This window comes from Giraffa tippelskirchi, chromosome 8 (assembly GCF_054371585.1).
Source record: "Giraffa tippelskirchi isolate mGirTip1 chromosome 8, T2T-mGirTip1v1.2.pri, whole genome shotgun sequence".
In the NCBI taxonomy this organism is placed as follows: domain Eukaryota; kingdom Metazoa; phylum Chordata; class Mammalia; order Artiodactyla; family Giraffidae; genus Giraffa; species Giraffa tippelskirchi.
Window position 1 is genome coordinate 94165281 of NC_137282.1, and position 23800 is coordinate 94189080.

The 23800-nt window shown below is 40.7% G+C and overlaps 1 long non-coding RNA gene across 1 annotated transcript in view; it reads right to left on the bottom strand.

The window, feature by feature from the left end:
- The window catches only part of LOC145516537 (uncharacterized), a 63345-nt gene that overhangs the window by 34622 nt on the left and 4923 nt on the right, over window positions 1-23800 (bottom strand). The gene's annotated exons all lie outside the window — the stretch shown is intronic.

A 23800-nucleotide genomic window follows, 5' to 3' on the forward strand; every position in this document is an offset into this window, starting at 1 on the left:
GACCTGTGAGAAGTAAATGTCTGTTGCTTTTAAGCCACTCAGTCTACAGTGTTTTGTTACAGCATCCTGAACAGACTAAAATATAGATGCATTGAAGTATCTTCAGATTCAGCTAAGGCTGTCAGAATTGTGAGGTCCTCATTCAAGCAGAGCTAAGGGGTGGATATGGTTGCTGTGGACAGACCTCACAAAGATATCTGAGGCCCAGATCCTAGAAAGTTTTACTGGCTCATCATCCTCTGTGTTGCCTGGTCTCAGCTTGGCTTCTCCATGGGAAGCAGACTTCTGGTTCTCTCTTCTGATTCTCTCTGTTCCCTCTTCTCTAGCCTAACCAAAAAGCCAGAAACAGGTTCATCCTATGGAGTTTAGAATATTCAGGAAGCTTTTGGTACCCTATATTCTCTCTATCCACTTCTTGATATCTACAACTCTTTTACAACAAGGAACACATTCTTTAAATTCAAAACGGGAGATATCTGTAAAGATCTGGCTAAAACTTCTTACTCAGTGGCTGAAATTTCTTACTCAGCCAGTGATTCTCAAAGTGTGGTCTCCCGATCAGCAGTACCAGCATCGCTTGGGTACTTGTTAGTAATGCAGACTTTTGCCACTCCTTCTCCTAGAACTCCTGAATTAGAAACTCTGGAGGCGAGGCCCAGCATGCTAAACTTTTAGCACAACTGAACAATCAAACGAATGACTAAGAACAGAGCTTTCCACACCTTCTGACTCCAACTTAATTGGTGGTGAAGCTGACAGACGAAACAGAAGAGCTTTGGAGCCTGGAGGAGGAGGTGTAAAAGGCACAGAACTTGAGTCCCATGGTGTTCAGGGGGAACCACAGGAAGCTTAAAGGTGCATCCTGTGCTTCTTGGCTGCCCCATGGAACAATGTAGAAGTCAGCACTGCCACTTGGCAGGACGCTAAATACTTGTTGACTGATTGACTAAGCACTGATGACCTACTGTGTGCTGGGTTCGAGAGAAAACAATGAATAAGTTTGATCCCTGCCCACTCAGAGCTTACAGTCTAGTGGAAAAGCAAATAAGTAAACGGTTAGTCGTGTTGTAATTTCTATAAAAGTGTGTTAAGTACAATGGGAGCTGATGAATTACTCTTACTGAAGACATGGAGTGTGGTAAGTTCTTGAGACCTAAAGCATGAACAGGAGTATGTCAGGGGAAAGGAGTGGAGCTTAGGGTTTAACAGTCATTGAGTTTTCCTTTTAATAAAGGAGCTGTGTTTCCAGATAACTTTTGATCTCTATTGTTCCACTCAGAGCATTAAAAAACACCCCAAGATGTTTCCTAACTTGTCAAGAAGTGAAATATAATGTTCATAACAAAATATATCAGCTTCTGACTTATTCAGGACTTTTGAGGCAGTTTGGCTAGATAATCTTTCATTAGGGAAATCATACTACAAATTTAGATCTGAAATTGCATAGGAAATATCACTCACCAAAGTTACAAAATGTGATAAAATATTACAGAATCTCTTTGCATGGAAATTACAAATCACTGTTGCTTGTTTGATCAGTGTTTCAAGAAATAAATGATTGTGTCTTTAAGTTGTTAAAGGGGATTTTTGTTGAGTGACTTTTTGATGTTTACTGAGTGTCTACTACATGCCAAATGATGAAAGCAGTTGGTAATTAAAAGAAAAACAGTATTATCAGTAAGGATGAGGCCCAGTGTGTAGCTTAGACACTTAAGCTTTCTTTTAGTTCTCTTCCTATGGTTCTTTTCATGGTAATTTCTTCCAGAGAGATTTTTCCTTCAGTGGACATCCTTAGTCAACAGAACACCTTGCTTTGAATCTGTGGGTCTTATATCTATGAGATGCAACACCCGTTTCTAAAGGCCTTTGCTATACACTGTTGATGATCTCCAAATGAATCATTTATAACCACTTTCTTTGTATGAACCTTTTATATTTTCATTACTATATTATATTACATATTTATTTTTAAATTGCATGTGGGGAGATTTTCTCTACACATTTCAGTATGTGTAGTAGGGCTCAACTTCACTGGAAGACAAAATGAAATCACCTGTCATTTGAGTATTTTTGTAGAATCACTTTGAAAGTTACAGATACAAACGCAGATAGCTGTGTTGTTTTACAAATCATGACCAACTTGATAAAATTCAAACAAAACAATGGATGACAGTTCCTCAATTCATGTGGTAGTTACATTCTGGGAAATCTGAGTAAATATTAAAGCCACATACAAATGCCTTCTTTCTTTTTTTTTTTTTTTGAATGTAAAGGAAAATGTAAGTCTTTCGCCTAGATAATTATAAACAGGTTTTTCAGCAACAGAAACATTCTCAGGACATTCAAGTTCCTATGGGGTTAGTATTTGTTGCATGGGACTATCTCTTAACTACAGGCAGGCTAGCATCCCTGGGCCATGGCCCACAATCAAAGACTCCCCACAATTTCCAGAATGCTTTCCAGGAGACAGTGTGAGCCACCTTCCCCACACACCTTGAGAATCATTGTTCTAAAATCTAGAATCTATTTGAATTTTATCTTCCCCTTTCTCAACCCAGGCTTGGAGCTAGCTGGGAAAATAGAAAACATCTGAAACTCATTTAACACAGATGTCTTTGACTGCCAACTTTATATCTAGCTTTCTTCCAGGGATAATTTACCTTCTGTTAGAATAAATGCCTGGTCCAAAGGAGAAAGATTGTGTTCTGAAATGGAGCAGCAATTCTTGTCATAGGAATTTTGCCAGCAGAAACTGCCAAGTGGCCTCTTGCCATTTGGTCTACCTATCGGGCAGGATACACAAGGGCCAGAAGGTGGGGTTTTGCACCTTTAAACCAAGACTAAGAGTGTAGGCCTGACCATCTGGGCAGCAGCAGGAGCCCCCAAAAGTTGCTGGCTTCTGGGAGGAGGACCTGAGCCCAGGCAAGCTCCCAGAAATCAAAGTTGTAAACTGTGCCTAAATCTGTGCTCACCATTGGGTCCAGCAGGGCCAGCACACTCAGGTCAGGATAGCTCAAGGAGGAATTAATATGGGGATTGTTTACAAAGGTGTGGACAGGGTGAGGGAACCCCTGGGACTGGCGGGGAGAGCCCAGGACTCTAAGGACTATTACTGACCCTAAGCCTGAAGGGGCAGTGGAGGGAGGAGTTCCTGAAGCCTGGAAGGAAAACGTCGCTTGGAGCAGCTGCTTTGAAGACTAGAGTCCTATGTGGAAGTGTGCAGTCTGTCTAGATGAGCCTACATGGAGGGAGTTGGGGAAATCTCCTTCCTCCCTCTGTTCATGACTGAGTTTGATGGACCCATTTGAAAGCCCGAGGGCAGGGGAGCCTGTTGTAGTTCACGGAGGTCCACCTCCTGAGCAGCGAGCAGGTGGAGAGTTGACTTGGAGGGAAAATAGCCAGAGAGTGTTGTGCTGGCCATTTGCTAACTTCTTTGCTGGATCTGTTAGAATGCTAGTATATTGTAAATTGATCCTCTTAATCTTTCTGCTTAAAGGTGAATGTATTTGTTGTTGCTTAGTAGCTAAGCTATGTCTGAATCTTGCTATCTCATGGACTGTAGCCCTCCAGGCTCCTCTGTCCATGGGATTTCTCAGGCAAGAATATTAGAGTAGGTTGCCACCACTTTCTCCGGGGGATCTTCCCAACCCAGGAATCAAATCCACGTCTCTTGTGTCTTCTGCATTGGCAGGCAGATTCTTTACCACTGAAGGGCTTCCCTGGTGGCTCAGCTGGTAAAGAATCTGCCTGCATTGCGGGAGACCTGGGTTCTATCCCTGGGTTGGGAAGATCCCCTGGAGAAGGGAGAGGCTACCCACTCCAGTATTCTGGCCTGGAGAATTCCATGGACAGTTCATGGGGTCGCAAAGGGTCGGACACAACTGAGCAACTTTCACTTTCACTTTCACCAGGGAAGCCCACTAAAGGTGAATGTGTTAATCCACCTCTAAGATTCACATACATGTCCATAGACCAAACTGCCTAGTGTACAATTAGTTTCAATAAAGGAAATGGAGACAATTTTACTTAAGATTATGATCGAGAAGACAAGAAGCAGAGTTGGCTACACCCTGGTTCCCACCAATATTTGACAAGTTGGTGTAGAAGAAAGATCACAGACTTTGGAGTCAGATCTGGACTGACAATTGGCTCTGTGTGGCCAGCAGAAGGTAAACTTAGCCAAATGCTTCACTTCTGAAGTGTTTTCACTTAGTCTCTTTTTCTGTATAATGCAGATAAAGGGTTAATGAAATCTATCTTACATTGTTATGCAGATTAATAAATGTGAATGAGAAATGAAATGCATATAAAATACCTGCAGGTCATGGGTACCTGAACGACACTAGACCAGTGGTTCTCAAAGTCTGTGTTCAGGTCAGTTGTACCAGCCTCACCTGGGGACTTCTAAAGAAATGCAAATTGTTCGGGAGCAGAGCCCAGCAATCTGAAGGTGAGCATGAGAACTATTGTGTTAGACCTGCTCTGAGCTGATGAAGAAGAAGCAGGGCAGGTTTTGCTAGATGTGTTGGCACAAGGGACTCCCGAAACTGTTGTCTGAGCCCTTGGGAGCTGAGCCCTGCAGAGAAACCTATGGTTAGTGTCTCCATTTTTTACCCTCCCTGTCCTTGGGGAAGAATGATGGTTGGAGGAACCCATCTGTCTTTTCCTTCACTCTGTTTGCTTCCCTTTCCTCACTCCGATTGTGTGCTTTTTCGTACTCTTAGATTTCCCAAACCATGGAAAGTTGCTTTTGTTTGACTTATTATGTGATAAGTTGATCTGGGAGAAGGCAAGATGTTGTTTTCTTTCTGTGACTGGGTGGGTCAGTCTAATTCTTAGGTCTAGAGAAGCTCACTGTGGCCACATATCTAAGCCATCTCTGCTATTCCACTTCTACCCACAATAATGTTAATATTTTGAAATCTGCTTAATTTTTGCATGGCAAAACTTGGTTCTGGGAAGGAAAAAAAGGAGTTTTTAAAAAAACTAATTATACCCTGTGATAGCCTCCAAAATCATAACATCAGGTATTCACACCCTCCCACATAATTCCAACGTGTCAGATGTGATGATATGTAGCATCCAACGTTAGTTTATAAAAGACTCTCTGTCTCCTAGATCACTGACTTTGTGGGCAGCCAGCTGTCATGTGGTGAGTAGTCCCAGGGAGAGGCCCATGTGACAAATAGCCACACGAGTGAGCCTGGAAGCAGGACCTTCAGCCCCACTTAAGCCTTCAGAAGACCATAGCCCTGGCTGACAATTTGACTGCAGCCTCATGAGAGATCCTGGGCCAGAATAACACAGCTAAGCTGCTTCTGGATTCCTGGTCCTCAGAAATTTTGTAGAATAATAAACATTTGCTGCTTTCAGCTGTTAAGTTTTGTGAGTAATATGTTATACTGTAATAGATAACTACATAGATTTTAGTACCTGGAAGTGAAATGCTACTGTAACAAATAACTAAAATTTAGGCGTGGCTTTGAATCTGGGCCTTGGACAGGAGCTGGAAGGAGTTTAAAGAATGTATTGGTGAAAACCTAAAGAGCCTTGAACAGACTGTTAGCAGAATTTTGAGCAGTCTCCTTGTTGGGGTTGAAAAGAAAGGGAGGAAAAGCTTGCTGAATTCTGGAGGACAGTGGATCCTTATTATGTAGTGGCAGAAAATTTAGCAACTTCATTGTCTTTAGCAATGTGGAAGGTAGGAAATGTCTCTAATGAACAGGGAGCTGTAACTAGGAGATATCTCGCCAGAATGTCGACAGTTCACCTGGTTTCTTCTAGCTTTTTATAATAAAATGCAAGAGGAGAGAAATAGGCTAACAGATGAGCAATTAAGCAAAAAGAGCCAGGACTCACTAGTTGTAAAGATGCCAGCCTTTACCAGCAGCAAACAATGTTAAAATTAAGGAAGGTCTTCAGAGCAAAGGTCAAACCCAGGGCACCATCATGATTTAAAGATGAAGCTGAAGGTGTGACTATAAAATCCTTTGTTATCATCTCAGAAAGATCACAAGTGGCACCTCAGAACTACAGGTTAGTCATGTAAAAGGCTTTCTGAAGTTTTTTAGGGTGAGGCTCCCAGATCCTCTCAAATAATAGAGCATCAGGGAGTGGCTACTGATGTAGTATTCTTGCCTGGAGAACTTTAGTATTCTTGCCTGGAGAGCTCCACGGACAGAGGACCCTGGCAGGCTACAGTCCATGGGGTCACAGAGAGTCAGATGTGACTGACCGACTAACACACACACACATTGAGTAGCTTAACAGCATTGCTCCTCAGCAGAATGGCAAGATGGGAAAAGGGATTATCTCATAGAAATCTCCGAGTATGGCTTTTGTCTAATGAATTGACCTGATAACATTTCCAGGAGATTTACCATTTTTAAAGAATTATATCAGCAGAAACATTGCTAATTAGAACTAAATGAAACAGAAAGAGCATAAAATGAAAAGAGGCTTTCCCCCTCCACCCCCCATTCTACTGCAGGTTTGGAAAATTATTCAGCTGCATACATGTACCAACTTTCATGAAAAAGAATGGATGGTTCAGAAAGTATAAGCAAGAACCACAGAAAATCATTCCTGGAGAGTCAGACATGATTTAGAGACTGGACAACAACAACAAAAGAAACAGGACTGAGTCCTAAAGAGCTTCCAGTATTTGCCTAGCTAGATGTCAGAGAAGGTGTGGGGACTCCTGTGTGTCTCCCATTTCCTTATGTTTTGAATAGTGATGCCTGTGGTGTTTATCCCATGCCTGTTTACCATTGTGTGTTGGCTGTGAGGAGGGCAGACGACTTATCTCTTTAATTCACAGGTTTTTAGATTAAGAGAAATGATACTCAAGGAATTGGACATTAAGAAATATACCTGAGGAGCCTCATGTGAAGCTGGATCTGATTTAGATGTCATGATTCTGAACTTTGAATTAATGCTTCAATGGGATGAGAATGTTAGGGTTCATGGGATGGGACAAGTGTATTTTATGTGGGAGGGAAGGCATGAATCTTTGGGACCCAGATGGAAGGTGGTCAAGGTGGTCTCCTCCTGGTATTCATACCCTTATAGAGCATCCTCCCATACAGTACCAGGATTCATCTCTGAAGGAAGCCAGCCACCATGTAATGAAGAGCCCTACAGAGAATCTCAGGGGATGAGGGACTGAGACTTGCCAACAACCACATGAAAAGGGACTTCCCTGGTGGTGGTCCAGTGGCTAAGACTCCATGCTCCCACTACAGGGGGCCTGGGGTTCAATCCCTGGTCAGGGAGCTAGATCCTGCATGCTACAACTAAAGATCCAGCATGTTGCAACTAAGGCCTAGCACAGCCAAATAAATAAATATTTTTTTTAAAAACCAACTACATATAAGCTTGAGCAGATTCTCTAGCTCTAGTCAAACTCTTAGAGGTCTTCATCCCTGTACCGCCACACCACCAAAAAAAAGTCTTCTGCCCCAGCTGACAGCGTGATTGTAATTTTATGAGTCAGAACTACCCAGCTAAACCATTCCTGGGCTCCTGGCACTATAAACTGTGTGAAGACATGTACTACATGTTGTCTTCAGTTCCTAAATTTGGGGGTCATTTTTAATGTAGCAATAAATAATTGAGACACACCTCCAACGCATTCAGTGTGCTTAAACACCAATAAGATCTCACAAAAGAGCAATTTTTACATTTGCTTGGATAATTAGTGTCTATATTTTCAGAACAAATCCTTCATGAGTGAAACAACAGAAAAGGCTGTTCTTTTTCCTTCAGTAGAACCCCTTTGACAGAAGTAAAAACTTGAACTTGGCAGTATTCCTAGCAGATATTTACACTCTTATTTTGTACAATCCTAAATAGACAAAATCAACTGGAGCATTTTCTTTAATTTAGAAACAGTACCAGTTGAGGTTTTTATTATTATGATTATTTTGGCCACACCACACACCTTGCAGGATTTTAGATCCACTACCGAGGATTGAACCTAGGGCACCAGCAGTGAGAGTCCTGAGTCCTAACCACTGGGCCACTAGGGAATTTCCTCAGTTGAGTTTTTAATGAAGCACTTAAGTTGGGCTGGCTTTAATTTTAGCAATATGAATGCTCTTAGAATTTACCTAAAACTCTAAGCTATAAGCTCAATTATCTTTAGTTTTTTTTTTTCTTTCGAAAATAAAGCCTAGGAAGTTGGTGGAAATTTTATTCTTTTAGGGTTTAATTTTTGTGAAGGTATCTTTAAATACCCAAATGAGCTCTAGACGTTGAGGATAGAAAGTGTCACTCATAACGTCTATTTGCCCATGTTTTATCAATTGTGCTAAGCTCTTATGTGAATTTTGACATTGTATTTTGCCAGTTACTCTTATAGAGAATGGTGGAAAAACCAATGACTTTTTAAATGATCTGACTCTAGTACTGGGGCTTCCCTGGCGGTGCTAGTAGCAAAGAACCTGCCTGCCAATACTGGAGAGATATAAGAGGCATGGGTTCAATCTCTAGGTCTGGAAGATACCCTGGAGGAGTGTATGACAACCCACTCCAGTATTCTTGACTGGAGAATCCCATGGACAGAGGAGCCTGGCAGTCTACAGTCCATAGGGTCTCAAAGAGTTGGATACAACTGAAGCAACTTAGCACGCACTCCATAAAGCACATGCACATTAATCATAATTCATCATCTGCCTTTCACATTCTCTTTTCTACCTAGAACTAATTTGTCCAATCAACTGGACATCTTTTGAAAAACAAGCTGTTTCTATGTTTTAAAGCCTTCTCTTCTAGAACGTGTAAGAGCTTGCTCTCAAACTTCTTGAAAACAAGACACCCTCTCTGAGATTAAAAGTCTGGAAGCACTTTATGAGAAACAATTGGAGATCTGTCTGTTCTGTTAGTGCATTCCATGGGAATGTTACACTGTCTGGAAAGAAAGCTCTGTGTGGGTAGCAATCACTTCTACATGGACAACACCAACAACACTGAAGGTCACTTCATTCATTAACATTAAATGTCTAGATGATCAGCTGCTTTGGAAAAATAAGGAGAGTGAGATAGGTTGATATAAACCTAAATAACAAAGATGTTAGTTGGCCAAAAACTTTCCACTTTCATAATTCATACATATTAATGGGAAACAAAAGCCCCTAAGGGCCAAACTTTCACAATAAAACTATGAATCCTTCCAGGATATAGTCCTGCAATTCAAATATACAATACAGGATTGTTAACTAGAGTTATATACCATGCTGTACCTGGGTTCGATCCCTGGGTTGGGAAGATCCTCTGGAGAAGGAAATGGCAACCCACTCCAGTATTCTTGCCTGGAGAATCCCATGGAGAGAGGAGCCTGGCAGGCTACAGTCCATGGGGTTGCAAGAGTCAGACACGACTTAGCATCTAAACCACCACCACGTTACATGCTCAGATTTATTTGTAACTGGAAGTTTATACCATTTGACCATCTCCTCCCATTTCCCCCATCCTCTGTGGTTTCTTCCTGAATATTTTCAGGTATTTTTTATATTAAAAAATATGGTAATATGTGACATCCCTGGGCATGAATAAACACTTGGCTGTTTCTTAGAATTTAAGCCTCCTCCGACTTTAAATATATATATATATATATATATATTTATTTGGCTGCACTGGGTCTTAGCTGCAGCACATGGGATCTTTTAGCTGTGGTATGCACACTCTAAATTGAAGCATGTGGGATCTAGTTCCCTGGCCAGGGATCAAACCCAGGCCCCCTAATTGGGAGCATGGAGTCTTAGCCACTGGACCACCAGGGAAGTCCCTCTAGTTTTCTTTTCTTTCTTCTACTTTCTTCACTCACTTCTCTTTCTCTCTTCCTGGACTGCATCATCATCCCTCAGTGGGATCTGTACCGGATGCAGTCTGGGTGATGCTGGGTCAGGAGGGACTGAGCAAGAAGGGAGATATCATTAAACAGGCTGGTCCTTCCCTAGGCTCATAGAGGGGAAGGACAGAATATGAATCTGAGAAGTCTCACTGGGTTCCCCAGGGCCGAGCCCCCTTGAGTCTTAGGAGAGCTGCCGCGAGGAGAGACCAGAGCTCTGTTTTCAGTTTAGCACTGTGCTTTTAAACTTTCCTTGACTCTGATCAAGTGTATATGGATGGCCATATTTGATATTGACAAAGGGTTCTTAGAGTTTCTGATCAGGTTTCTTCTAGAGCTTTTTCCTCTGGCAAAAGACTTTTTTGTGGAAAGGATTTCCTTTGGGAAAGCTTTTGCAGCCAGAAGCAATGAAGAGGGCACAAGATGAGGTGATGGATCCTGAGACCCTGGTCACTGGACTCTGAAGTTACAGTTCCTCTGAGGAGCTATTTCAGGTCCTGGTTTATCACAGAGCAGCAATGGGATGCTTGGAAAAGCCACTGGTCAATTCCAGGACTGCTTTTCAACATACTAGATACTAACTCAAATTACCATCGGGAGAAGCAGGAACTTGGGGCTTTCTGAACTTGGCTTGGCTTGTCTGTAACAATCAAGACAATGGTGCAGGGTGTGGCTCCATTTTGGGTTTAACCTGCAGACCAGAGGAAGGAACAATGAAAGGCTGCTTATGTTCCTGTGGTTTGGCAAATCTGGAGGCCAGGCCATTGGATAAATCACTGGGTATTTGTTTCGGAATCCCTGCAGTCTGGTTGGCCTGGTTACTTTTGAGCTGCCTGGCCGAGAGGTGGTAGGTAGACAATCAAAGCTTGTACTTGGATAATAACAACCACTATGTATTCAGTGCCTCCCATGTGTTCAATGACACATTAGGTGCTTTATACACACAACCTTTGCAACCTTATTGCTAATGGCATTCCCATTTGTGAAACTGAAAAGCCAAGCAGTCCAGAGAAATTTAGTGGTTTGTTCAACATCAGGTTTCTAATAGGGTCAACATTTTAACTCTGGTGTACAGGCATGCCTCAGCAACATTGCAGATTTGGTTCCAGACCACTGCAATCAAGTGAATTTCGTGATAAAGCAAGTCACCATGAAATTTTTGGTTTCTCGTACATATAAAAACATGTTTATACTATACCACAATCTATTAAGTGTGTGATAACATTGTTTCTAAAAAACAATGTTCATATCTTAATTTAAAAATATTTTATTGACGAAAAATGCAAACCATCAGTTGAGTCTTCAGAGAGTTGTCTTCTTTTTGCTTGGTGAAGGATCTTCCCTCGATGTTGAAGGCTGCCGACTGATCAGGGTGGATTTGCTGAAGGTTGGGGTGGCGGTGGCAATTTCTTAAAATATTAATAATACAACAGTGAAGTTTGCTGCACCAGTTGACTCTTGCACAAACAATTTCTCTGTAACATGCAATACTATTTGATGGGATTTTACCCTCAGAAGAACTTCTTTCAGTATTGGAGTCAATCTCTCAAAACTTGTTGCTGGTTTATCAACTAAGTTTCTGTAATATGCTAAATCCTTTGTAGTTATTTCAACGATCTTCACAGCATCTGTACCAGGAATAGATTCCATCTCAAAAAATTCATTTTCTTTGATCATTTGTGAGAAGCAACTCCTCATCTGTTAAAGTTTTATCATGAGATTGTAGCACTTCAATAAAATCTTCAGGCTCTGCTTCTCTGCTATTTCCACCACACTGGCAGGGGCTTCCTCCAATGAAGTCTTGAACCCCTAAAAGTCATTCATGAGTGTTGGAATCAACTTCTCCAAAATCCTGTTAATGTTAATATTTTGACACCTTCCCATGAATCACAATGTTCTTAATGGCATGTAGAATGGTGAATACTTTCCAGAATATTTTCAATTTACTTTGCCGAGATCCATCAGAGGCATCACTACATTTGTAAACTAGAGCCTTACAAAATGTATTTCTTATATAATAAGAGCTGAGAGTCCAAATGACTCCTTGATCCATGGGCTGCAGAATGGATGCTGTGTTATCAGTCATGAAAAGAACATTAATCTCATTGTACTTTTCCATCAGAGGTCTTGGGTGACAAGGTACTTTGTCAGCAAGCAGTCACATTTTGAAAGGAATCTTTTTTTTTTCTGAGCAGTGGGTCTCAGCAGTGGGCTTAAAATATTCAGTAAACCATACTATAAATAAATGTGTGTCATCCAGTCTTTGTCATTCCATTCCATTCATAGAGCACAAAAATAATAGATTTAGCACAATTCTTAAGGGCCATAGGATTGTTAGAATGGTAAATGAGCACTGTTGTTGTTGGGCTTCCCAGGTAGCTCAGTGGTAAAGAATCTACCTGCCAATGCAGGAGACGCCGGCTCAATCCCTGGGTCAGAAAGATCCCCTGGAGAAGGAAATGGCAACCCACTCCAGTATTCCTGCCTGGATAATCCCATGAACAGAGGAGCCTGGTGGATTACAGTCCATAAGGTTGCAAAAGAGTCGGACATGACTTAGTGTCTAAACAACAACAACAATGAATGAGCATTGGCTTCAACTTAAAGTCACTGGCTGCATTAGCCCTAACTAAAGAGTCAGTCTATCCTTTCAAGGTTTGAAGCCAGATGTTGACTTCACCTTTCTGGCTGTGGTATCTTCTTCCAATATAAGGTTGCTTTGTCTACATTGAAAATGTGTTGTTTATTATAGAACATCTTCATTAATGATCTTAGCTAGATCTTCTGGATAACTAGCTGTGGCTTCTGCATCAGCACTTGCTATTTCATCTTGCACTTCTGTTATGGAGATGGCTTCTTTCCTTTATTTCATGAAACAACCTTTGCTACCTTCAGACTTTTCTTCTGCAACTTCCTCACCTCTCTCAGACTTCATAGAATTGAAGAGAGTTAGGGCCTTACTCTGGATTAGGCTTTGGCTAAAGGGAATGTTATGGCTGGTTTGATCTTCTCTCCAGGCAACTAAAACTTTCTCCACATCAGCAATAGGGCTATTTTCCTTTCTTATCATTCACGTGTTCACTGGGCAGCAATTTCAAGTCCCTTCAAGAACTTTTCCTTTGCATTCACAGCTTTGCTAATGGTTTGGCATAAGAGGCCTAGTTTTTGACCTCTCTTTGCTTTCAACATGCCTTCCTCAAAAAGATGAACCATTTCTAACTTTTGATTTAAAGTGACTCTTCTTTTACTCGAACACTTAGAGGACACTGTAGCATTATTAATTGGCCTAATTTCAATATCATTGTGTCTCAGGGTATAGGAAGGCCCAAGGAGAGGGAGGGAGATGGGGGAATAGCTGGTTGGTGGAGCAGACAGAACATACACAATATTTATTGGTTAAATTTTATCTTATATGGATGGGATTCATGGTTCCCCAAACAATCCCAATAGTAACATCAGAGATCACTGATGGGAGAACACTATAACAAGTATAATAATAATGAAAAAGTTTGAAATATTGTGATAATTACCAAAAAGTGACATTAAGTGAGCAAATGCTGTTGGAAAAAATGGCACCAATAGACTTGCTCGATGTAGGTTTACTGCAAACCTTCAATTTATAAAAATCACAATGTCTGTGAAGCACAATAAAGTAAGGTATGCTTGAACAGTTATTTTTGCTATAATGCATATGCATTCCTAAATAAACCTCACAGTTGTCGAAAGAGTGAGCCAAAAATAGAGCTTATGGAAAATATGGCGTTGGTGCTAGAAAACTTTATAATTAGAAACTAAAAAACCCAATAGCTACACAAGCAGAAATGTGAGCATATCCAAATCTCATTGTTTGTACCTGATATCATAGCCAGTCCTTTGAAGCCTTACATTTTGGAGCTCAGCCTTCTTCCTAGGGATGCGTGACTTTGGGGCCCTCGCTGCCAGTAGAGAACACTTGCATCAACATCATTGATCTGATACAGGGTTTTAATATAGAGGAATGCATCCCTGGAGCATCTTCATCTATACTCACTGCTTTATCAGATAGTTCAATATCATAGAAAACTTAGTGGCTGGCTAGCAGTTTGAGAAACCACTACTTTATTGAAGGTCCTCATTGTATAGACATATGGGTTTTTACTAAAGTCTATCTATATTTCTAAGACTTTCTCCCTAAATGTAAGAAAGCTCACCCTAATTGCCTCAATTAGTGTATTGGCAAAAATCACATATTCACCAATGTAACTTCTGCATCACATTCTTTACTCCTCAAATTGCCAGTCAGTTAGGAGGTATGTTGCTTCAAGGAAATGAGTGCTGTTTCAGGCTGAAAATTCCTGCTTCGAAGCCCCTGAGATTTCTTCCCTGTTCTAGAGAGGTCTCATTGACCTTGAGGGACATTTACACTGGCTGAAGCATTTCTAACTAAGGACTCCTTTTTTTTTCCCTCATACAATTGCCATGTCCTGATAAGATCATACCTAACAAAATTAACAGTGGTTTCTTCATTTCACCTAATACTCGGACCATGTTAAAATTTTTTGACGATCTCAAATGTTGTTTATAGCTGGTTTGTCCAAATTAGAATCCAAAGTCCAAACACTGCACTTGGTTGTTTATTGACTACATTTTTAATTTTATTCCTTCTGCCCATTTTTAATATAATTCATTTGTTGAAGAATCCAGTTTTCTACATTACAGAATAGTCTACATTTTGAATTTAGCTGATTGCTTTCTCCATATTTATCACTGGTAAACTGGCTGTTTCTTCTTAGGTGTCACAGTGGTAAAGAATCCACCTACCAAAGCAGGAGATGCAAGAGACTCAGGTTTGATCCCTGGGTAGGGAAAATCCCCTGTAGGAGGAACTGGTAACCTGCTCCAATATTCTTGCCTGGAAAATTCTGTGGACAGGAGAGCCTGGTGGGCTATAGTTCACGGAGTCACAAAGAGTCAGACACGACTGAGTAGGAACACAGGCAAACTGGTTGTTAGACCTTGAAATTTGGTTTAGTTTTAGGTTCAGTTTTGCTGGTAAGTATTCGCTTTTCACTTTCATGCACTGGAGGAGGAAATGGCAACCCATTCCAGTATTCTTGCCTGGAGAATCCCAGGGACGGAGGAGCCTGGTGGGCTGCCGTCTATGGGGTCGCCCAGAGTCGGACACGACTGATGCGACTTAGCAGCAGCAGCATCCATCATAAACTGAACTTTATGGTTCCTATTGCCTCATATGTTGAAGCACAATGTTAGTGATGCCAAGGCTGATTAGCATAATATGAGGTGGCAACTGGATCTCTCCATTATAAAGTCTCCAACAACTTAGCACTTCATGATTTATCAACCACTGATCATTCCCTAGATCCACTGTTTCACTGAGATTAAAAAATAGCATATTTCTATCATTCCTTCTCTTTTTATTAGCTAGAATTCTTTTTGTGAAGAACTGGACCTCATTAACACTTGGTGGTTTAGTCACTAAGTCCTTTCCGACTCTTTTGCAACCCTCTAGACTGAAGCCTGCCAGGCTCCTCTGTTCAAGGGACTTCTCAGGCAAGAATACTGAAGCAGGTTGCCCCACGGGATCTTCCTGACCAAGGGATCGAACCTGTGTCTCCTGCACTGCAGGTGGATTCTTTACCAGCTGAACCACCAGGAAGCCCTCATCTCTTGGATGGGCTGAAACATAGCTCATTCAGGAAAGTGAAGTCTTGATTCTATCCTTTTATCAATTTTGAGAGCAAAGAGTTGGTAACCCAGATGACTAGAACCAGTGAGTCTTTCTGTGAATGGCATTGTAAACTACTAAATTTTTATATAATGACGTTTTTAATCACTGATGTTATTCTTTTTTGCTCAACTTGTCTCAACTTTGCAGCAGGAGCCTTTTCAGTTTAGTGTTTGTGTACCTTTGATAAGACCTCTTCAGAGTTTGAATGTTTCTTTGTTTTCTGGCACAAAATCATATCTGACTCATTTTGTAAATGTCCTGATGTGGACTTGAAATCCACTATTTTCTAAAGGAGCTTCCTTTAGTGGAGAATGGTATCTAAAGATCATATTCTGATCATTAAAGGCGATATTACTCTTGAACAAGAGCTGGATGCAACCAGATAAGTTTTCCAACTATGCTGATAAAACTTTTATAATTCCTTCAAGAGAAAATAGCCTTATTGCCAATGTAAACTCAGTAGTCTTGGCTCCATTTTCCCTATGAAAAAAAATTTTTCCTGCTTCTTTGATAATATGAGTCTTAGGAATACAGTTAGGTTTAGCCAAACTTATAGGGAAGTGATAGGAAGTACTAGGAAACTACCGTAAGTATTTCCAAATGCTCAACTATGAAATTTTGAACTCAGCAGTTATGTTTCAAATTTTCTTTTTCTTTTTGAATATTAACACATTTAAAAGAGTAAACATTTGCTCCTTTCTTGGTTGGAACATTAATATATTTTCCATTTTATAGATTATTTTAGGTTTATAGATATTAACTATTTTGATTTTGTCCTTGGTTCAGAAATCTGTTCATTTTATTTGTGGCAGTCATTTGCAATTCTTCAAATTAACATGTGAAAAAAATCCAACTCCAACTTTATTAGTAACCAAATGATATGCAAATTAAAACAAGTGCACTTTTCTTACAACAGATTAGCAAAGCCTTAAAAAAATTATCCTTCATTCCAGGAAGATTTAGAGTCTCACTTCTTAGACCTGTGCTATTCTCATGATCCCAGATTTGGTTCTTTTCTTTGTAGGGTGTCTTCTACCTCCTTCTTTCCCAACACATAACAGCTCCCCTCCCCCCAAGCTCTCTCTCCTGACCTGACAGGCTTGAACTACAATCTAAATAGAATTCATGGTTCAACTAGTTCTTTCTGTAAGGGGCCAGATAGTAAATATTTTAGCCTTGTGGGCTAAGGTGCAAAATAATTGAGACTTACGTAACCATTTAAAATGTAACCATTAAAAAAGGAAAAACCATTTTTATCTTGCAGGGCTGTATAAGAACAGGTGGCCAGCCAGACTTCACCCTCAGGCTGCAGTTTGCTAACACTGGCTTAGATCCTCCTGTAAGAAAGGAGTAATGCCCAGTCCTGAGGAGTATTATCTAACAACCTTGAGAGGTTAGCTTCCACCTTTGTTGTTGTGGTTTAATTGCTGGGTCATATCTGACTCTTTGTGACCCCATGGACTATAGCCTGCCAAGCTCCTCTGTCCATGGGATTCTCCAGGCAAGAAAACCAGAGTGGGTTGCTATTTCCTTCTCCAGGGGATCTTCCTGACCCAGGGATTGAACCTGAATCTCTTGCACTGGCAGATTCTTTATCACTGAGCTTCACCTCAACTTGAGCCCTGATCATAGTATGTTTGGTGGCCTCCAGGCAGTAAGTGAGCAAGGTGTAGCCTCCCACTGACAGCCAGTAAGGAAAAGGGATCTGAATCCTCTAGCAGCAGGGAACTGAACTAGACCAGCAACCTGAATGAGCCCAGAAGAGACTGCTTCCCCAGAGACTGTAGGTAAGAGCCCAGCAGCCATGTGGTCTCCATGTGGTCCTGAGCAGAGAGCCAGTTGAACTCACCCAAGCTCTTAACTACAGAAATAAGAGATGATTACTGGGTGTTATGTTCAACCATGACGTTTGTGGTAAGAGAGTTGGACTGTGAAGAAAGCTGAGCGCCAAAGAATTGATGCTTTTGAACTGTGGTGTTGGAGAAGACTCTTGAGAGTCCCTTGGACTGCAAGGAGATCCAACCAGTCCATCCTAAAGGAGATCAGTCCTGGGTGTTCATTGGAAGGACTGATGTTGAAGCTGAAACTCCAATACTTTGGCCACCTGATGCGAAGAGTTGACTCATTGGAAAAGACCCCAATGCTGGGAAGGATTGGGGGCAGGAGGAGAAGGGGACAACAGAGGATGAGATGGCTGGATGGCATCACCAATTCGATGGACATGGGTTTGGGTAAACTCCAGGAGTTAGTGATAGACAGGGAGGCCTGGCGTGCTGCAGTTCATGGGGTGGCAAAGAGTTGAACATGACTGAACTGAACTGAACTGAACCGAATAGCAAATGAATACACTGGGAATTGGTGTTTGCAGGGGACAGTCTCTATAACCTAGAGCAGACTTGAGGGGTGGGGTGTGTGTGAAACAAATAATGAACCTGAGAGCAAAGAAGCCAATGACCAAACAGACCATACCACAGTTTTGTTTATACCTCCTTAAAGGCTTTTGGCATACATGGATCACTCTGTTTTCTCAGTGATGATGAAGATTTCATCAATTAGCAAGAGAGGCTTCTTTATGATGACCATATGATTTTAGAAAATTCAGCTAATTTTTGTGAGTCTTACTGGAGAAGGATTTTAATAATTGATGAGGGTCATGTCAGCCTTTTCTTGAGACTGGCTCTCTCCTTCTGCTTTGATGTTTGTGATTGAGGAACAGTTACTAAGAGGTGGGGGCTGCAGAAAAAAGCCCAGGACCATACAGATGAATAGCAGTGAGTATTCCTGACAGGAAGCTTGGTAACCAGCTGCTGCTACCTGCAGCAAGTACCTGTGATGGAGACAGCTAAAGACCACTCAGATAACAAAAGATAAGCTCCCAAATGATTGCTTATAAAAATCCAAACAGAACCTAGAAGTCTCACTGTCTAAGCTTTTAAAATTCCATTGTTTCATCCAGACAGAAGCACTTAGAGGAGCAAAATGGCTTATTTCAGTATACATGCAGAGAAAGCAATGTCATAATAGAGCAAAGCTTTAAGATCGTGTGATCAAAGATTTGTGAAACTAATAGCTAACACAGAGGAGGATAATAGCCATTTAGAATGCATCCTGAGTGCTCCTATGAGAGGTGCAATCTAATTGTGGTGTAATTGCCAGCTACTGATATTGGTTTTTATTCCTACCGTTTGTGCTACATGAAGTCTCTGTCTATTAGTGCTAGAACTGTATAGACGACCAGGGCTGGGGTAGGAAACTCGGAGGCAATCATTGAAAGCAAGAAGGCAGATGGAATTGAACATATTGTGTACCAGAAAGTTTAAGCATTTAGTTTCTCTGATAACCAGTTCAAGCTTAATTGTGCAGAATTCTGAGACCTCATTAATGAAATACAGTATAATGTTTATACTATTAGCAGTAATAATATCATATTGATTATCTGATTTTAGAGTAAGTAATTGAAAGGGAAACACTTAGGGTTTATTCTGCTTTATTGTAGCAACTGTCGTTAGGAAAAAGAAAAAGTCTCTTTTTCATTAAAGCTCTTATTTATGGAAGAATATTAGCTAAAAAATGTAGAAGTGATGATTGGAATAGAAAAGAATAAGTTTGCAAGATATAATGAAATAATTGATGCAGGCAAGAATCAATAATGAATGCTAAAACTATTAGCAGAAGGAGTGAATTGATAGAGAGCTAGGTATTCACTTGGTACAAAAGGACCACCTCACAGATGATTTGCTAATAGCAGTTGGGGTGGACTGCCTTTTATAATAGATAGATATGGCTATTGTCACTTAGTAGTTGATCTTACTATCCAATTGTCCCACTATTAATGAGGTCTCAAGGCTCTGATAATGCCTTATAAATGATATGTTATCACCTCTTTCTAATTAACAGTGTTTAAATGGAAGTTGAATCTGAAGGCTTGATTAGATTCAAGTTAAAGGAATACACAGAGGAGAACAAATTAAGTGACATTACGAGGCAACAAGTGGATACATTCAGAACGTGGGACTTGAAGAAAACTGGTCCAATCTCTTTTTAGAAAGTCAATGGCAAATCTTTAAAAACACTTTAATGGTGACATTTGATTATGGATTATCTAAACATCAAGCCGGGTCCTTGCAGGAAACAAATCACAAACTCAAAGAACTTACTAATGAAGCACTTAATGACAAGACTATTGAGAGGTGTGGTCAGGGCTAAAGGAATCAACAAGAATGCTGAGCTACCCAGGGTTAACAGGGAAGCCATTGCCAGCTACTTTTAGACCTTAATAAGCAAGTGTGGGGGCAGTTCCAAGAGCCCAGTCACGGGTGGAGCTATGGCAGGGGACGATGCTTCACAGAAGATTCAGTAGTAGGTACAGTCAATGCCAGACCAGCAACCTGGCAGTGCAGAGCAAAATGTATCCCAGCTCATCTCTACACCATCACCTTCTATTAGTGTTTCTGTTAGCCTCTGGTATCTGTGGGCAATTCCCATCGGCTGAACCCAATTGGGAGCCTGGCTGTGGCAGTCTGTACAAGTCAGCTTCTTGGGGCTGCTGCTGCTGCTAAGCCGCTTCAGTCGTGTCTGACTCTGTGCGACCCCATAGACGGCAGCCCACCAGGCTCCCCCATCCCTGGGATTCTCCAGGCAAGAACACTGGAGTGGGCTGCCATTTCCTTCTCCAGTGCATGAAAGGGAAAAGCGAAAGTGAAGTCGCTCAGTCGTGTCTGACTCCTAGCGACCCCATGGACCACAGCCTACCAGGCTCCTCCGTCCATGGGATTTTCCAGGCAAGAGTACTGGAGTGGGGTGCCATTGCCTTCTCCATTCTTGGGGCTAAGAGCACAGAAAGTGGATAATGTGTCTGTAGGTGAGGATCAAAGGGACAATAAGGCACAGCTGGGGAGTAGAATAGAACATTCTTGTTAATTGTTAGATGATACTAATGCTGGGGTTATATATGAGAATGCCCTTAGTTTGGGTTTTTGTGGGGTTTTTTTTGGTTTAGTTTAGTTTTTTGAAATGCATGTTGAGGTATTAAGGGATGAAATATGATGATGATATATTTACTTTGAACTGGTTCAACAAGATGGATAAATAGATACTTGAAGCAAATATGGAAACAAGCTCATAGGATTTTCTTCTTTATTGCTACCAGCTTTGTGCACTCAAGCTCCAATTGTGTCAAGCCTGAAAACAAACAGTCCTTTCTCTCTATTCTCATACCCAGTATCTGACATATGGTAGATGCCAAAAATTGAATTTTGACCCAGACATCTCTTTCTCAGTGATAATCATATTTCCTGGCTACCCTATATGTATTTCTATTATAAATGCACATATCACATTGATACATTTTGTCTTTTCTACAGGCCAAGTTCCTTGATAGCAAGGGTTTTGTTTTATTCATTCTTGAGTACCTATTGTATGCCTCATGATCTCCTCTAAAATATGATATGATTTGGTTCTATCACTTACAGAAGAAATCCTGTAAGAGGGGACAAGGTTGAAAGAACAGAAAAAGTCAGAACAGAAGTGTATCAGGTGATAGAGCCTTGCTATGGATTGAAAGTATGTTTCGCCACCAAATTCACACATTGAAGCTCTAATCTCCAACATGATGCTGTTTGGAAGTGGAGGTAATTAGGTCATGGGGTGGAGCCCTCATGAAGGAATCAGTGCCCTATGAGAAGAGACATGAGAGAGATGATCTTTCTTGACCACACAAGGACAGAGCAAGAAGGCGACAATGTGTGAACCAGGAAGAGGACTCTTACCAGACATACAATCTACCAGCACCTTGACCGTGGATCTCCCAGTCTCAAGAACAGTGAGAAATACGTTGTCTGTTGTCTGAGCCACCCAGTTTGTGATATTTTGTTATAGTGGCCTGAACTGGTTAAGACACACCTGATTTAACTGTCAAACATGACTGTCATATATGATCAATTAATCTACATCAAAGGAGGCAAGAATATACAATGGAGAAAAAAAAATCTCTTCGATAAGTGGTGTTGGAAAAACTGGACAACTACATGTAGCAGAATGAAATTAGAACATTCTCTAACACCATGTACAAAAATAAACTCAAACTAGATTAAACACCTAAATGTAAAACTGGGTACTATAAAACTCCTATAGGAAAACAGAGGCAGAACGCTCTGACATATACTGCAGCAATATATTTTTTGGATCCATCTCCTAAAGGAAATGAATAAAAGCAAAAATAAACAAATGGGACCTATTTAAATTTAAAAACTTTGACACAGCAAAGGAAACCATCGCAAAACAAATAGACAACCTACTGAATGGAAAGGTTATTTGCAAATGATATGACCCATAAGGGATTACTATTTAGCATATATAAACAGCTCATACAACTCCACCCCAAAAAGGCAAACAACCCATTTAAAAGTGAATAGAAGATCTGAATAGACATTTTCCCAAAGAAGAGATACAGATAGCCAACAGCACATGAAAAGATGTTCAGTATTACTAATCATCAGGGAAATGCACATCTAAACCACAGTGAGCTGTTGCCTCACACCTGTCAGAATGGCTATTATAAAAAATGTTGGTAAGAATATGGAGAAAAAGGAACCCTCGTACACTGTTGGTAGGAATGTAAATTAGTGCAGTCATTGTGGAAAGCAGTATGGAGCATTTTTTCCTCAAAAAAAAAAAAATGGAAAATAGAACTACTACATGATCCAGCAATTCCACCCCGGGTATATATCTGAGAAAAACCACTAACTCTAAAAGATACATGCACCCCAAACTTCATAGAAACATTATTTTTTCAATTGCCAAGATATGGAAGAAATCTAAGTGTCCATCAACAGATAAATGGATAAAAAAGACATGGTGTGTATGTGTGTGTGTGGAATAGTACTCAGCCATAAAAAAGAATCTTGCCACTTGCAGCAACATGAATGGACTTGGAGGGTGTTATGCTCCCAAGTGAAATGTCAGACAAAGACAAATACTGTATGATATCACTTATATATTACACAGTATGATATATACATAAAATACAACAAACTAGTAACCAGAACAAAAAAGAAGCAGACTCACAGATATAGAGCACAAACTAGTGGTTATCAGTGGAGAAAGGGAAGGGGGAAGGGGCAATATAGGGGTGGTGGGGTAAGAGTACAAACTATTAGGTATAAAATAAACTACAAGGATATATTGTATAACATGAGGAATACAGCTAATATTTTATAATACCTATAAATGGAGTATCATCTTTTAAAATTGTGAATCACTATATTGTGCATTTGTAATATGTACTATTATACAGTAACTATACTTTAGTTTTTCAAAAGTTTAAAAAAATAACTTTTATAACAGAGAGAGAAATGCAAAGGACAGAGCTTTAGAGGGAGAGAGGATGAAGGACAAAGCTTGATTAAATGGATGATTCTCAGTGAAGTTCAGTCTAGGGTTGTAGGGTGTGGGAAGGCAAATAACAGGAGGGCCTTGGCTGGAGCTAAAGCCTCCAGGAGATCTGGGATGTCCACCAGTAAGGATGAGCCAGGCAGTGCTTGGTCGTCCAGACCAAGTTAGCTCATAGGCAGAAGTGAGGCCCAGATGTGAACAGACTTTAGGGTCCAGGGATCAAAACAAGCAGGCAGAAGAGGCAGAGGGTAGAATCCAGACAGAGAGGCTGACAAGATCTGAGATTCCGTACAGACAGATTTAAGAGAAGACCAACTATAGGTTAATAGAGATTGTCATTTCTGGAAATTCTAGTTAGTGACTCACTCTGAACTCCTATAACATGATATCACTTGAAAGGTACTTGTGTTATAATTACATACACATTTAGTAAGGGCTTAGCTACCCTTTTATACATACTATATGTAACTCATTTAAACTCATACTAATTCCATGAAGGTAGGTACTATTATTATGCCTGTGTTACAGACAAGAAAAATAAGAGGTAAGAATGACATAGGTTAAGCTGATCCTCTACAGACTGATATTACAGAAGAAAGGTACTGGATTACTCCAAATTTCCATGGAAACTGATCAGGACTGATTGCCTTCACCCATGGACCATAGATAAACACAAGTCTTACCCTTTACTCCTTCTTCTTACTAGGAAGAGCTAGTGCCTACCCAACCATGAATGTTGAGGTGATGGATCCTGCCACTGGCTTGTACCCCAGTTTCCTGATCTTGCAGACAGAACGGCTGGTGCTACCCTAATCACCAATGCTGAGCTG